This window comes from Alligator mississippiensis, chromosome 4, assembly GCF_030867095.1.
Source record: "Alligator mississippiensis isolate rAllMis1 chromosome 4, rAllMis1, whole genome shotgun sequence".
Lineage (NCBI taxonomy): Eukaryota > Metazoa > Chordata > Crocodylia > Alligatoridae > Alligator > Alligator mississippiensis.
Window position 1 is genome coordinate 120,318,339 of NC_081827.1, and position 17,384 is coordinate 120,335,722.

General features: G+C 40.0%; 1 protein-coding gene across 5 annotated transcripts in view; it reads right to left on the minus strand.

The window, feature by feature from the left end:
* The window catches only part of EPS8 (epidermal growth factor receptor pathway substrate 8), a 195,370-nt gene that overhangs the window by 137,259 nt on the left and 40,727 nt on the right, over positions 1–17,384 (minus strand). For 3 of the 5 annotated variants that reach the window (XM_059726541.1, XM_019489522.2, XM_059726543.1), the window contains exon 2: positions 10,915–11,061. The exons of 1 other annotated variant lie outside the window; for it this stretch is intronic. The gene's annotated coding sequence lies outside the window, so the exon portion shown is untranslated. Of the gene's footprint in view, positions 1–9,988; positions 10,132–10,914; positions 11,062–17,384 lie in introns of all 5 variants that reach the window. One more of the 5 variants, XM_059726542.1, reaches the window with a different exon arrangement.

The following is a 17,384-nucleotide window of genomic DNA, read 5'->3' on the forward strand; positions in this document are numbered from 1 at the left end:
TTAAAGGCCAATCTGAAGAAATGCAATATTAATACCAATACCTAAGAGACTCAAGTATTAAACTGTTCTCAACAGAATTGTGATGTATGACAAAGCACTGAACATTTTGACCAAGCTCACCTCACCATGGAGGAAGATAGAGAAGAAAGACAGGGAAAGAGCTGTGACCTGACATGACCAGGATCTACTCCTCCCTCCCAGAACTATTTGCCACATCTGTAATCAAACATGTGGATCTCAAATCAACCTCCTCAGTTGATGACTTCTTTATTCACTAAAAAGCAGTCACCCTTATATAAAAGGGACTGCCACTGCTGCCGATGAAAACAATTGCAAAGCTGCTCCTTAAGTCACATCAGAAAATGCTATCTGTTCTGGAGCAATAAATTACCTAAGGATTTTCAGTTAGTGCATAAGCAGTTTAAGCCATTTGCAAAAACAATATTTCTTCCTTAAGGTGAGCAACAAAAAGATTCCGCATATCTATAGCTAATTTACAGATCTTATACATTTACATTCCAGGTCTTTAAGAAACAGATCAATTCATGAACAGAGTAAAACCTGAAACTATAGTCAGCTTTAAAGGAATTCAACTGATCTGCAAAACTCTCACTAATGACAAATAAAAATCAGAGGGGGGGGGGGGGTTGTTATTTTTAATGTGCCAGTTCCCTTTGATGGCTGTAACTTAATAGATGATCCAGCAGTCAATAATGGTCACTCGGAGCATATTTTTTACCATCACCTTGCATCATCTTACAAAGCTCAGCTGGATTTTTTTCAGCCATATGACTGTCACAAAAAGGATCAACTACCCCTTTCAAGGGGAAAGAGAAAGTTCTTCCTTGGGACTCCCCAAAAAGCATCCTTATTTGGTCTCCCTCTCCTGGGAGGACCCCCTGCAGCCAGCCCAAGCATGGCTTCACAGGGGGCAAGCCTGTCTGAGACCTGGCTCTTCTCAGTCCCTGGCTTCCCCAGTAATCCATAGCACACTCACATCTGGGAGCTCCTTCTTTGTGTTAAATTCAGGGAAGAAGGGAATGTTTTCTTCTTTTAAAGAAGAGGGGTAAGAGAGTGCTGATTGTCTCCAACATCTCTAAAACAAATGGTCCTTATTGTGCCATTTAACTTCCCTCTGTCTTCACTTGAACTTTACTCTGTCAAACCTGAAAGCATTACTTCCCTCCCCCAGCCCCATCTGCTCTGTGACCTTCTCCCAGTCCACCCCAGACTATTCTTTTCACACTTTGGATCTCTCTCATAGCTTCACTCAATCTCCTCAAACCTAGTCAGCTCTACTTGCATCAGTACAGCTATAAAATGATAGTAACCTGTGGACAACACTCACTTATTACAATTAAAGAAAATCACAGGGAACCAATCTGGGGTAAGTCTCTGGGCCCTGCTGCAAGGCCCAGACTGACAGCTTCCTCAGGAGTGAAAAGGGCATATAAATGTCCTACTTAGGGAATTGTTTAGAAGAATTATTTACAGTAAAGCCTGCCCACACTGAGCCCCTACAAGCCTGCTCCCCACCAGAATTAGAATCCAGCTCACCTAGCCTTCTTTCTTCATCACTAAAAAGACTAAAAAACAAAACCAAAAAAACTCCAACAGAATATAATATATCCAAGCTCAGAGCCTGCCTTTTATGTATTAAACAAAACCGCTCTGAGACATGCAAATTATAGACACTTCATTTAGAATAAATGGTTCAACTACCAAATTCAAATTATGTAAAATACAGGATTGTAAATGAAGTCAAACTTGTTTTCACCTCAGCACTTTTTTTTTTTTTATCTTCAGATAATTTAGTATTCATAAAAGGTGTCAAACTGACAGCCTTAGGAAATCTATGTGCAAATCTGTACAATATTTCACAAAATCTAATGTGAGGATGTCACACTGGGAGAAAAAGGCATGTTTGGGGGTGGATGGGTAAAAACAGCCATACATGGTAAAGGAGGAGAGAGAAAAAAGGAAATGGGAATATATAAAGTAATTTTTTTCAATTATCAAAGCTCCAATGTTTTTATCCCCGTGCCATAGAAGCATCTCCAGTTTTCACTGCATAGTGATGAAGAAAAAGAAAAAGTTTGTCCCTTACCTACATTACAGCTCCCATTGTTGGTGAAAAAAAATGGAGTAATTTTTCTGGTGATAAGACAGGGACCATTTTTTCTTGGAAATGTAGGGATCAGGCCTAGCAGGCTAGATTCCTGAAAATTCTCAGCTGGCAGATGATTGCATCTGAAATCGCTATGTAAGATTAGGGCTCTGGTCCAGATTTGAATCTGGAAAAATTAGAAGCCTTACATCCTATGCAAAGAATTTTTTGCAGGCGACATCAGGGTAATTTCAGTGCATTATTTGTATGTCAAAAAAGGGGATTAATAATTTCCACTTTTGAAAATGCAAATTGTTCTCCTTTAACACCCAACTGTTATGAGAGGGAGTGTGTAGACAAAACAAGGGGCATGTACGCTCAACACTTTAAAAGCAAGCAGGTTAAATGCTTTTGCACCGCTTTAATGGTGTTTGCACACGTTGGTGGCGTACTGCGTACTAATTCCAGTCACCATAGCACATTAGGCAGTGTAATGCGCCTTAAATGACTTTGGGGCGCAGCAAACTAAAACATCTCCAAGGAGTTTTAGTTTGGTGCCCCTACAACCGTGGAGTGAAGCACCAGGCTCTGTGCGGTTCAGGGGAGCCACAACCCTCCTACCAGCATCTTGAGCGTAGCAACAATTTGTCTGCTGCACAACTTTACAGTCAGCTGTCCTACACCCAGCCTATGTTCTTTCTAAAATCCATTAAATAATCTAGCAAGTCAGTTATTGATGCATCTAATCCTTTCACATAAAACTATTTGTGTAAGCAATTACTGAAGTCATTGTACTCTATGTGCTTTTGGCTCTTTGTTTTAATCCAAGGTTGCCTCAGGTAATACCAGAAAGTAGCCTTAGCAGAAACATTTGATTCCAATTTATAGTTCTGAATGAAGATACAAAATGGAGCATGGATATCAGGACTGAAAAGGCAGACCCCACTATCCTAACATCCTGATTCAAATTAAGCAATTTCATTTTTTTTAGCTCAATTTCTGAAGAACATTAAGCTGCCTCAAATGGATAACCACACACATTTAAATAGTAACATAGGTTCACTAAAGGGTCACAATTAAAAGACATGCAGCTAGCCTATACATGGTTTCTACAACGTATCTCATGACTTGCTGTTACAACCCATCCTTCAAGGCCCTTTCTCTACAAGCATGTTGCTGAAAATTGTTTAGAACTCCACTGTCCCTTAATGCTGTGAAAGTACCATAGCAGGGTCTTTAGATGCATCCCTGAGCACACTCAAGCCCACTAGGCATTTTCTATACTTTAACAAAAAACAGAAAGTTGTTTTTTTTTTGTCTGCACACGTGTGCATGAAGCTTTCCTGACACACACTATATTTTAATGGGTGCTAGTGTATGGCTGCCATTTAAAACATGACTGGGAACAGCTGTTGCCAATCACACACAGACTCTTAGAAGTGAATTCCTTTTTCAAGGAATATTTCAGAAAGTGATAAATTACAAATAAACATGTTTAATGCATGCAAAACATATGTCTTTAGCCTCCAAAGCTGTCCTGACAGGCAAGAGATCCAAATATTGTACCACATAAAGGCCCTGTAACTGTAAAGTTTTCTCCCTTCTTCTCTCTCATACACATAGGCATATAAATGTCTAACATTGCCAACTGCCTCCCAATCATTCATCTTCATCATTCCTCTTGTAAAGGTAGGAAAGTGAAATTATCCTTATCTGGCAGATGGAAAACAGAGGCATGTAAAGTAACCATATTTGCCCAGGATGCCACAGGAATTCTGTGGCAGAAGAGACAAACTTTGACCTGCTAAAATGCAGATCCCTGGATCATCCCTTCCACCCAGTATAAATGTTTCCTATAAGTGTTATATCGCTGGTGCAGCTGCACTGATGGTAGGAACAAAGGGAGTATTAATGAGCAAGTCTCCCCACAGGTGTCAGGACTATATAGTGCCTGCCAATCGCACAAGACCTGTTCATATATGATGGTTAATTTGATGGCTTTATTAGATTGTCTTGTGGGAAAAGTCAAGTTAATGTAGAATTCTGGAGTTCTGCTCTGTAGATGAAGTGATTCATGGTTAAGTGAGCAGATGTACCATCCATTTCTTCTGTTCTTATGAAAATCTAGTATTCATATAGCTGAATAATACTTGTAGAGAGATCTTACCTCTGTAACAATGTTCAAACTATTAAAGAAATACTATATAGTTGAAAATATTTAAAAACAGTATGCAGTTAAAAGCCATTTTCTAGATTTAACGTTCAGAACTTACCTTTCCGATTAGTTTTCGGATAATTACATCCTCAATGTTTGCAAGAGCAAAAGATTGGTACTATTCCCTCATTTGAGTAGAGCGTTGAGAACACTTTGAAGAACCTGTATATCTATGCAATATAGATATACGTCTTCTATACAACTTGCATTGGTGATTTTTATATTTTGAATGTTAAAATACATATTGTACAATTTGACCTGCGGCAAATGTTGAAAAAAATACTGCACTGTAATGATTACAAGCAGAATTTAAAAGTAAACAATAAATCAGTTCCCTGAATTCCCGCCCTCTGATATTAATTAATTTGCTGAAATGTTAAGTAAATCCTGTTAAAGAACCACTCCCTTTGTCTTTTCCTTTAAGAATATTTATCCATCTTTTCACTATCCACTTTCCTCCCACAGTGCAAGCAATGATGCAAAGTTAGCTGATTGTGTCTATGGTGCAAAGAAACTACAAGACTTATCTGTAACTCAGGTTCTATGCAATGGAAAAATCTAAAGCGTGGTGAATGCGCAGCCTCCCACTAGCTGGCGTCAAAAGGAAGCAATCAACAGATTAAGATCATGTCAGTAACTAGTTCTGCTAAATCACTAATTCTGTATTCTTGTATGCTTTTTAGTGACAGATTTAACTATTAACAGAGTATACGCACTGCCATTGAGGTGAAAATCTATGTAATTAGAACCACAGTTTTATATAGCAAAAATAGGACACGCACATGCACACATGCACTCTAAGAAGCCTATTCATCACCACAGCAACCTCTCAAAACAAAGGTGGAAGCCAATTCACACCGTCATGTTCTTCAGATGAAAGAGCACTGAGGGTGCTTTCCGCCTGTACATGTAGGGGGGTTGCTTTGTTTGTTTTGTTTTTATGTAATTGGATTTTATTCCAATTGTATTCTGTTCAACATAGTAACATGCTCCCAGAACAGTGAATTGATTCACTCTTATGAATTAATATAAAATAAAATAGCTTTGTACACATTCAATTCTAAGACACTGGCCAGAGGTGGCTAATTTTTATTCTTTCCATGTTAGAGTTAAAGCAAATTCCATATCTATGGTACAGAGGTAAAACATTTTATAAATATTTAAAATTACAGCAGTCATTTCTACATAGAAAAAAAATACTGCCAAACAAACCAAACCTACTTATAGTTACCCAAGGCAAGAATCTGACTCAAAGGCAAGAAACTACAGGCAAATTTATTTAGAGAACAATTTTTTACCGGGGGGGGGGGGGGGGGGAAGGAATAATGGAGGATACGTATCTTATTAGCACATGGACAGTCTTTCTTCCCCACCTCCCCAACCTCAGCTGTAGTCCCAGGAGCTTCAGACTTCGGATACATTAAGAAAACCTTAGACAGTAAAATAATTTGGAATTCAGTATAGATTAAAGGGTATTGTCAGCCCATCCTCTGCCACCTAAGAAAGAAAGCACGATTACTTTAGTCACTGGAGGGAAGAGATTATGATTTCTGTCTCTTGTTCCTGACAGTCTTTGAACCTTCAGAACTACAGAACAAAAAGCATACTCTGAAAACAAAAACTGTCAAACCTATATTAAAAGTAGTTCTCGTTCGTGATTTCTATCCTTAGCAGGGCAGATAATACATGCACAATCAGCCACTCTGCATGCAGAGTCCACACAGGTATTTCTCAGAACATGAACCCAGCACTGACATCTGAAAATACTGAACCACCACTACCATCTGCTATTTTTCCTTTCCTTTTGGGTTTAAAAGCAGGACAGAGGATTGAGAGTATTTTGAAACTGAACACACAGCTGATGACCAGAGATCCTGGTTTCACCCTGATAAAATATATAAAATAATTTTTAAAAAATTGCAAATTCTCTGATCAATACCGAAAAATCCATGATTAAAATGAAAGGTCACTATATATCCAAGTATCAGTTGAACACAATAAAATAAATTCTAAATACTTATAAATTTTGACATTTGAGTTAGGGTTATTATGAAAAACCAGAGCTCCTTCTGCCCCCTTAGCTCACAGAACACAGGTCCATGCCCCTCACTCCCCAGCCCCACTGGTGCCACTCATTCCCACCCCCTCTCAGCCCCCTGGCCCTGCTCGTGCCTCTCACTCCCCACCCCTGCCTTGCTGGTGCCCCTAGCCACCCCCGCACAGCCACCTGCCCACCCCAGCCCTCCTGCTGGAGGGAGCCCCCAGCTGCCAGGGCTGCAGAGCCAGGGACCCAGACTGACACCTCACAGGAGGCTGTGGCTGCTGCAGCAGAGCTGAGTACAGAGCCCATGCACCCTCCTCCGCTCCCACTGCAGGCTCAGGCAGGGGTGGGCCAGCTACCTGCTGCTGCACACACTCCAGGGAAGGGGGGGCCAGAGGGAACCCATGCTGCCCAGATCTGTGTGCAGGGTGGGACCAGGCTATCTGCTGTAGGCCACCTTCCCGTCCTGCTGCCCTCCCCTGGTGCCTCAGCGGCCTAGCAGGTGGGACCCAGTGCTGCAGGGAACAGCAGGGCTACAATGGGAAGCTCCTTGCTGCTGCAAGCTCTGCGCTGCCATAGCAAGGCAACCTTGCCTGTATGGCTACAGCAGGCAAGACAGTGCAGGGTTGTGCCACTTGCTGCTGCCATGCAGGCAAGGGACACCTCGCCAGAGCAGTGCAGGACTTGCAGCAGCAAGGAGCTTCTTCTTGCAGCCCCACTGTTCCCTGAAGAGCTGGGTCACACCCACTGAGCTGGGGAGGCCCCAGGGGAGGGCAGCAGGGCAGGGAGCCTGAGCCTACAGTGGGCAGCCCTCTGTCCCTGCCTCATGCACAAACCTGGGGGACATGGGTTCCCTCCTGCACCCCAGGAGAGCACACAGTGCCAGGGAATGCCAGCCCCTGCCCCCCGGACGAGCAACCCACAGTCCTGTCCCACTCCCCACTGGGGCCCAGCAGCTGCATATTGCAGTCCAAGCAGCTGCATATTGCAGGCCAAGCCCCATGCACCGCCCAGTTGCGCTCTGCCCAACTCCTTCCCTCCCTATAGGGGCCTCAATCCCCCCCCGGCCCCCCGACTTACCTGCAGAAGTTACTCTCCAGGCTGCCTAGTGGCCATGTATATATACATACACATGGTGCCTCCTGCCTGATCGCCCTCTTCCTGCTCCCCCCAGCCCCTTGCAGGCTGGAACTCTGCCAGCCTTCAGAGAGCTCTTGGCAAAACTTCAAAATCCACAGGTTCCTCTGGTAAAATGAGAAATCTGCTTTTTTTTTTTCCATTTTTCCACGGGAAACAGAAAATGTGGATCCCTGCTGATGACTCTTGGGACATTTTCCAGAGACATACAGAAACAGGCTGATATGAGTAAATAAGGTCCCTTTAACAATGGCAAATTCTAAAAGTTAATTAAAGTTATATTCTTTTAAAGAAAAAAAAGCTCAATATTGACCACCAGATATCTATCCAACTCTTACACTTCTATGGTTGTAAGCAAAGTTTATGAAAACAAGAGCTGTTAGTTTAAGCCACTGATTAACCAATATTTTTTGTTGGTTTGAAAATCCAGCCATCATTGACCATTGGTCGCAAGTGAATTTTAGATAGTTTGAAATTTCTATCATGTTAAATTGAAGGGTATCATCTTTGCAATCCAGCAATGTTTGGGATGAAGCGGAAGGAGCAGAAAATCTTATGGAGATGAGGGACTGAGAATGTCCTTAATCTTTGCTAAATTTTGGAACTATTCAGGGCAGTTTGGCTTGCAAGATCAAATGATCAAATGCTGTTGATTTTAGGCTTAAAGCTACAGGATTTGACATAATCTATCTTTCTACCCCTGCCATCAGCTCTTTGCATAGCCAGACTCATGCAGACTTTATGCTTTCCACTCTTATGGTTTATTGCAAGTATTTGTACTGTCATGTCATCTCTATATAACACTGATTTTACTGGAAGGATGGTGATAATTTGAGTGCTTAGGATAAAAGGTATAATAAATGCAAAGAATGAAGAAATTGACCAGGGAGATTTTGCATTGAACAATATAAACTACAGATAAAGATGAAACTTGGAACCAAAAAACTACATAGTAAAATATTGCTTTTGTAAGTAAATACAGAGCAATACAGTCTAAACCAAAACGTAAATGGACAACTCTTCAGCTGCTTGCTATCTTTAATGTGCCTAAAGCCCTGGGCCAGCGAGGGGGGTTTTCTTGATCAGATCTTTTGCAATAAGAAAAATGCATTTGAATGCAAGTGCATTTTTATACAACAACAGTAGCAAAGCAGAGACAACAGGATAGATTAACATAGCTAAATAATAGAGGCAATTTGAATCACATCAATGTTATTCATGATACGTTATTGCTAACAATTTTAGTTATTTTGCAAAATAAATTTGCAACCTGTATCCCAGCTATATTTGGTTTCAAAGGCCCAAAACCATAAGTAACCCAAGATATACTTTCTGATTTGAGAGTGATCCTTATTTTTATTGTTCTTTAACTTCTCCATTTATGTCCTAAAGGTCCAGAGCTTATGTAATAAGTTGCAGCCAAAGATACCATGGTCACCAGTGGTTCTTGATCTTGAAACCTTCAAGGCCAAAGGACAGATGCCTTATCACCTCAACTACAAGAGAATTATTTAACCTAGAAATAAGGAATAGGATTTATATAGGCTCTGTGACTAAAAGATAAGACATGCTCATTGCACAAACCCAGTTTGTAATACTTGGAAACTTTAAAAAGGCATCTGCCCTGCTTAGAAAATAACCCCCGCCCCCCCAAATCCTCCTGAACAAACAAACAAACAAACAAAATCTTACCATTTCCATTATAATCTCATTTCTCTCACCCTTTTCCACCCATACTTCAGTTTTGACAATTTTACCAACTCCCTCCCCTCTTTCCCACTTAATCATTACTAGATTTAGGAAGAAATTTGTTGTATTGTTTGAGAACTGGGGCTCTAAGCTCTCAGAAAACACAAAACAATTTTTCCTTAAGCAGTTCTCAAGATAGCAGCTACTATGCTGGTACTGAGGCAGGGAAAATAATCACAAGGTTAATAAAAACTACGATATTTTAAGGGCAAGGTAGCTTATGATTTACCAAAAATGCAATCTACATTTACAACAGTGAAAAAACTGGCACTCCAAACTTTCCATTGATTAAAGGCTTTCAACTTTTAGCCTGGTTTTATTAGGTATTAAAACTTTATCTTCTACCAGTTCATTTTTTTTCTATCAATTGGTACTTATCTATCTTTTCTATCTTTTGGTACTAATCGAGGATTGCATATAGCTATATTTTTCCAGATAAGTATAACTTCCAAATCAGCTTGTAATTGCATTGAGATTCAATCCACTCAAATATTTTCTTAGAGGGAATATTTAAGGAGCACCATTAACTTTACATGTTCTTAAGGACTCAGTTTTGCAATATCATCATCTTGGGAACATCCACAAGCAGATGCTGAACTGCTCTGAAACCAGTGGGGCTCCATAAAGGTCTGCCCTCCCTAGTTACTGAAAGATGTTTTCAGATGCAAGCACACTGAAGGGTAAACCCAATAAGAAGACAAAAAAAGTTAAAGTCTTTCCAAATCACGCTAACACTCACCAATAACAATTCACTTCTGCAATACCAGTTGGGAAGAGCAGAAAGAGCTTGGCAGGACAATACTATAAATATAGAAGAGTGTTGTAAGCTGTGCTGTAGTGTTCCACACGTGCAGTCTCCTGGAACAGCAGTGTCATCAATTTCTAAAAAGAACAGATTGCTGCTGCTGCTTTACCAAGTAAATTACAGATGGGAGAAATCCACTGGAGCCTATCTACAAATGAGTGTTGGGTATTATCCATGGAGAGAGGCTATAACATACTAAACTGATAACAGAGACTACACTGGGAGGGTTACATCATTAGGCTGTTTTCTTACAGAGCATCCCCAAAAGGTTGCCTGAGATGGGGTTGGTTTACACATGCACACGTATGCAATTGAAAGACCTAAAGAAAAAAAAAGAAAGGGGGGGAAAAAGGTTGTGAAGGAAAACATTTTCCTAGCAGTTACATAAAAGGCTTTAGGGACTTTAGTCTTCTTGTCAAAGAGAGGGGAAGACCTGACACATTTAATCATCCTCAGCTTGACAGCAGCCAGTCAGTGTTTCTCTTATCAGAGCCTCACAGCTTGTACTCTCAGACCATGTAACGTTATACTCAGGGTATAAAACAACTAATCAATTAAAAAAGGTAAGCTGTTGCTGTTTAACACAATCTACCAACTGCTGCAGCTTCTGTCTTTTCTTTCAAGTTTGGCTTCACCCGAAAGTTATTCATTTTAGGAAAAAAGTATTTTTGTGAGTGTGTACAGTCAGGATTTCCTAGGATTAACTGGTAGCCTGGACAACTCAATTCTCTTTGAAACCAACCAGTCAATTATCTGGCAAAGGAACAGAGTCTAGTAACCCTTCCACCTCTCAGGTTCAAAGAGATTGTTTAAAGGTTTCAGCCTTCACACAAATGAGACCACATTCAAACATAACTCACCAGTGATTAATTATGCAAATCCTATGGGCCTGGGTTCAAGCCTTCATTTCTTTTGACACCACTATTGCATGGAGAGATCCTGCCCCTTCCACTGCCTGATTTAGATGAAGTGGCTACTGTTTCTATTCTGTTGCCCAAGACGATTCACTGGAAAGGAGAAAAGGAAATCAGTATTCAGCTTCACACTTACAGTACAAACTTCACAGCTCAGTAAATTCAACTTAAATTATAAGTTGGATTTCCTCTTACAATTACAAAGAAATGCAACTTTTGTTAGGGTTTGTTTTCCTGCTTCTAAAAATACCAGCTTTGCTGATCCTGCAAATTTATTCTGCCTTAATCCTGCTGAAGCCACCCCGGACTTGATCTGCAGAACTCATCCCTATGGGCACAAGTATCATGGGAGTCATGACAGCTACCAGTAAGTATCCATTACAATTCACTGCTTCACATGGTCAACCGCCTTCCAAATACGTTTCAGGCTGAAACATTTCATTCTCCAATTATCTGCACAAAGAGGATTCTGAAGGATGTGAAAGGTGGGAGTGTAAAATTGGAACATGATTCATTTAGCAGGGCTGTCCAAATGGCAGTCCATGAGCTCCCACCCAGCCGCTCCTGCCCTTTAGCTCCAGCTGCTGCAGCAGCTGGGGCCCCAGGGCTCCCCCTTCCTCCTCCAGTTTCCACTGCATGTTCCCATCCCAGGGGGGAGAGGGAGGGTAGCCTGTACTGCCAGGAGAGCTAGTGGCCTGGAGCATGGTGCACAAGAAGCATGCTGCAGCAGGGGAGCCTGCAGCAGGAGAGCCCACAGCTGGAAAGCTGATGGTGAAGTACATGGTGCAGGGGCAGGGGAAATGAACAGCTGTAACCACTTCAAGTGGTGCAGTCCATGCTGGAGAAGTCAGTGGGGTGTGCAGCTCCCAGTTGCTTAGAATTTGGACAACCCTTCATTACAGTAACAGAAAGATTGTACAGGAATATCAGAGAATATCCCCCCCCAATATTTGTGTAAATAACTTGTAGCAGTGCACCATGTCATCCTCTCCTCTTCCTCCTCCCCACCCCTGGCCTTCCCCAGTTTGCTAGAATAGGGAAATATATGGTTCATAGACACTGCACATAGAGACAACTCTGGGCAGTTACTACTAATACAGAGTGCAAAGGGTGAGGGGGAGGGAGGGGGATGTCCACTGCTTCACACCTTGATTTCTTATGGGAAGTAAACGCTCCTAGGTCAACTCTGTAGCACATCTTCTCCCTCCTCTATTCTACCATTTCTGCAGGCAGGCCAGGAGGCCCAAAGGCAAACAGGCACTGTATGCCTGGCCCTAAGGGTATGCAAGCCAACATAGCTGCTTTCCCACCATGTAGAGGGATCATGGGCAAATGATATCAGTAAAAAAAACAAAAGGTATCCTGAAAAAGAAAGTTGCATAGGGGCTAGAATGAAAGGGAATAAATGGAAGGACCACAAGAGAGAAAAGAAAGAAAATAAAGGAGAAGAAGATCAATGAAGAAAAATAAAAAAAATGGGATAGGGAAAGCATGAGACAGATGACTTGAAAACAGACCCTAGAAATAGTCCCCAGGATAGCAACACTGAAAGAGCCACTGCCTGCAAAAGATTAGTGATAGATATAAGAAATTCAGGTATCTAGAGTTTTATTTACTGTAAGAGTAGAACACAGAAAATGAAATCTAAAGAGGGGGACAAAGCATTAAAGAACATGCCACAACTTCTTTTTATATTCACAAGGATCCAATTCCATTTTCTTTTGGATGATTGCCCTTGCCTGAATCTGACATTATGCACCTTCAACCAATTTAGCTTCCCTAGACATTGCCATCTCCTCGGTTTTCACTTGATATCTCCACCAGTTTATTTTTCTTTCTTCTTGTTTGCAAGCAGAGCCCAACATTTATCATTTGCTTTGTGACTTAATTATGCAAGGAACTGATCAGTTTATTAAATCTTACAAGACCAGAAGTAACTGTTGCATTTTCTTTGTGCTTTCTTTTGTGCATTTTTAAAAAAAATTTTTGCATGAGTTTTTTGGGGGACATGGGGCACAGGGGAAGCAGACAAAAAGAAGATGGGCTTCTTACGGTAATTAATTCAATACATATTTCTGATACGAGATATTCCATTCCATTTTTTCCATGGTGAGTCCCAAAAAGTGGTTTTCAGTTTAAGATTTATTTTAAACCCTATCTGATTCATAATATAATTTACATTACAGACTGGTTCAGTGGAATCACAAAACCATGGATGTATTATAAAACAAGGCAGAGGAGTTGATTTGCCATCTTACCTGTATGGAGTTGTCTTTTGTGTAAGTCCTACATTATGTTTCAAATGTCCCATATGTAATGGAGTCAGGATGTTATCAATCCTTCTAGGTTTACTTTTCATTAAACACAGCATACTTTAAACAAAACAACCCCCCCCAACCAAACACTACTTTAGAGTACAGTATATGAGACTCACGTTAAAGTGAGCTGTGCTTCCATCTATTTAGGGTGATGGAATTGGGAAAAACAGAGTTGTACATGATCAGAGGACTAGGCCAATTCATAGGAACTAAGTTTTATTTCCATGTGTGCTGCTGGGCTGCTCAAGTAACTCATTCCTCCTTGCTAATCCTCTGTTTCTTCATCTGTAAAATGACAACGATACTCACTTCTGTTTTTAAAAGTGCTTTGAGGTCTACTCGTAAAAAGCACTAAGCAAGAATGAGGCATGGTTATTATTAAAAATTTAGGATTACAACTGACCAAAAAATGGAAACAGGGAAGGTACAAGAAATGACTTTATTTAGGGCCCAAATTTTGTGCCATTTCAGTCGATGGGAATTTTGCCAGGGACTTAATTCTTATATAGTCCTAGAGTGAGCCTTATGGCCTATTCACATGACCACACACCAGGTGATACAAAGACAGTCGCATAAGAATAGGGCAAAACTTCTGGACAAAAGGACACAGCCAAAACATGAAACTGCAGAAAAACCTTGTGAGTAGAATAAGGCAAAGAGAAGAAAGGATATACTTGACTGCCTTTTATTATTATAAAATCCTAGTGCCAAGAAGATTTATTTTGCCTCTCCAATTGTAATGGATGAGCTCAGTAGCTTCTTACACATAAATTATAACTAGCTTAATTTCAGTGGGGACAATGGCAAGAATTAAAGATTTTTTTATGGAATAAAATATCACATGTTAGTACTCATGCACAAATAAAACTGTTTGCCTCATAGCCATGAGAGATTTTTGGCTTGTGTATGAAAAGACCATGAAAAAGAGAAAGGGAAAAAAATACAGATTTCATCACCATGTGTTAGAGCTCTTACTTGTTAATATGATTTCCCTGTTTGCATTCCCTGGTCATGAAAACAATTAATGAATAATGACTGTGCAAACAAAATACCAGATAGTGGTGGGAAGTGGGGATTGGAAAGAATTGTGTAGGTGGTTCAGATTGGATTTGGCATCAATTAGAAACATTCAAGCCCCTTTAATTATAGGAAAAGGGATTTACTAGCAAAATAAGCCAAGCAGAGTGATAAACACTTATGTCTTTGGATTTCCATCCCAAGGGAGTAGGAAGTTGATTTTACTTAAAAAAATAAATAAATAAAAATACACGTGCTCTCACAAATCATGTCATTATAATGAGCATGTAACCTTCCATCCCATTTCAAAAGATGTTATGGCAAGGATTAATTCATATACTGTATGCCTGTGTCAACAATGTTTGCTGAATATATGATCACGTTCTAATAAGAATCAGTTACACAGTCTTTTGAACATTTCCCTACAATTACCTGAAATAAATATTATCAAGAGATAATACTACAGCATTCTTCTTGACAGAAGAATGGTTCGATAGAAGTCAGAGCATATGCTTCATTCCCCTTGCTTATAGATAATTCCAGAAGCTAATGCTAAATGCCTCATGCATGGGAAATAGCTAAGTATGGTCGCATGAAATAATTTTTCCTCACTATTCCGTAAGAGAGTCCAACAAATTCTAACTGTTTAGCTTAATATTACCACTGAAAATGGCAACATAGAACTGTGAAACCAAGTTTATTAATAACATAAATCTTACTACAAACATCCAAGTCTGATATCCTCAAATCCTTATATAATTTTTAAACAAAAAGTCTCAAGAAGTATTGTAAAAAAAGAAGCCTAAGCCATAACCATTTGAAAATGAAGAACATTAAGTAAAATGTAACTATGCAAGGCAGAATGTATCCAAGGAATGGTTAATAAAACTTAATTCTTGGAGAAATAATTTAAGGTAAGGCACCTCTAAATACAGTATCATCATGCTGTTTTATTGGTTCAGCAAAGAGACAGAGAAGTGTTTTCTCATTAACAGCCAAAACCAACTTCCTGAAACAACCTGTTTATTTCTTTAGTTTGTCTTTAGTCTAAATAATGACTAGGCCTAGTCATACTTATTTATAAGGCATGACGTCTAATCAAAATGGCAAGGCCACATCCTTGAAAAGCATCCATTTAACTATGGTAAATCAGAAAATCTGGCACCTTGGCTGGTATGTGAAATTAACAAAAATCTGGTCTGTTTCACCTGTGTTTACCCATAAAATTGAGAAATGGTAAAAATGTCTAAGTAATGAGACATTTTAATCTGATGTTACTTTTCAAAAATGATCAATAAAGTGAGAATTAGAAACCAAGCCTGCAGTGGACACAGAGGGAACTTAAAAAAAAAAAAATCTCAAAAAAGTCAAAACACCATTTCATCTCAGTTTCCTTTATAGAATGGAAGTTAAGCTAGTTAGTTAAGGTGACTCCTATATAGGAAATTAAACCACACTGACTCCTCTAAACCATTAGTTAACTTCACTTGAGATTTTTCCCTGAGAATTTACAAATATGCTATGAGAAAAGTATATAAAAGGAAAAGCTTTTGCCAAAAAAAGGAAAAGAATTATTTTGGACAACTCAGACTTTACACTCATGGGTACAGGGATGTGTTAAATCCAAGTATGAGCAACTGTTTCCCATACTTATTTAATTTCAGTTTTTTAATCTATATGGACAACCTCTAGATAAACCACACTAGCCTCCTCTGGACAGTCTTTCCACCATCTTGTATACTGTAGACAATATAATGAATGACCACTGGAATTTACTAAAAGCACACTTCCTTACCCAGTTTAGATTCACATGATTAGCTTGAAAGCTGTTTTTGTATTTCTGCACTCATAAATATCAATGAACAATGTACATTTCCTTGCAATTTTACAAAAGCTACATAAGAAAGCAAACATATCAAGACTTCTTAGACACAAAATAGACATGACATACCAAACTGTCTAGAGGTGTTTCCTCTGTTCAGAAAAACATGACTGGTTGTACCTCCTATTAAGCTACCCCCAAAAAGCAGTCAGTAGACTGTAAAACTTTATTTGATATCTAGGCACAGACAGAAATGACAGTTTTCATCTGATCTGGCCCCTGAAAGTGCTCTACAGCCATGACCAAACAAGTATATAGCTGCACAGTGCTTTAAAAGGGCCCAATCCCACCACAATCTGAACCCTCATTATATGAAGGTTCAGATGAAGGCACTCCAAAGTGGAACAACTTTATTAACTTCTGTCTGTGCATGCCAGGAGCAGGGCTTGGCTGACAGCCCAACACTGCTCCCAGCACTGTTTTCAAGGGAGGTGGGGCGTGGTGGCTGGAGCTTGGGGAGGAGACTGCAGACAACCTCTCTCCCTTGATGGGCTCCAAACTGGAGCCAATCACCCACCCTCCTGACGCAACAGCTAACATCTGCTGGGTTGGGAGAATCGGTCTTTCTGTAAAGCACCATGAGTTAGACTTAGGAACTGAACTTCTGCCTGTACCTTTTGTTTCTTACCTGCTTTGAACAGCAATGCTAACTGTTAAGATTAGCAATCCTGGATGCCAAACTAGCACATCTTCAAATGGCTGAATCTGTTCTCCTCTCAGAGTGAGTCACAGCATCAGATTCATGAATTTCAGGCCACAAATCACTACTGAAACATCTAATCCAACCTTTTGTATTATATTTTACCCAGTTACAGTACTACCAAATTGAGCCTAGTGACTTGTGCTTAATTAAATCAGATCTTCCTGGAGGAATGAGTCTTGATTTGAAGATATCAAGAGTTGAAGAATACACTATTTGGTAGCTAGGCACCCAAAATTTGCCCAATTTTAATTTAAATGCTTCTGGCTTCAGCTTCCACCCACTAGACATTGCTATGATCTCTTCTGCTACAGCACACAGGTTGTCAGCCTAGCAGGTTCTCTACTTCCTGGACTGGAGGACCAAAGCTAGTTAGTTAAAGTACCCAAAATCAACCTCTTCCTGTGGTCTACTAGGTGGGGACAAAGAACAAGGCAAGTCTAGCATATATTACCAAATAAGTGTAAACATAATGACAAAACTTTTAATATTTATCTTT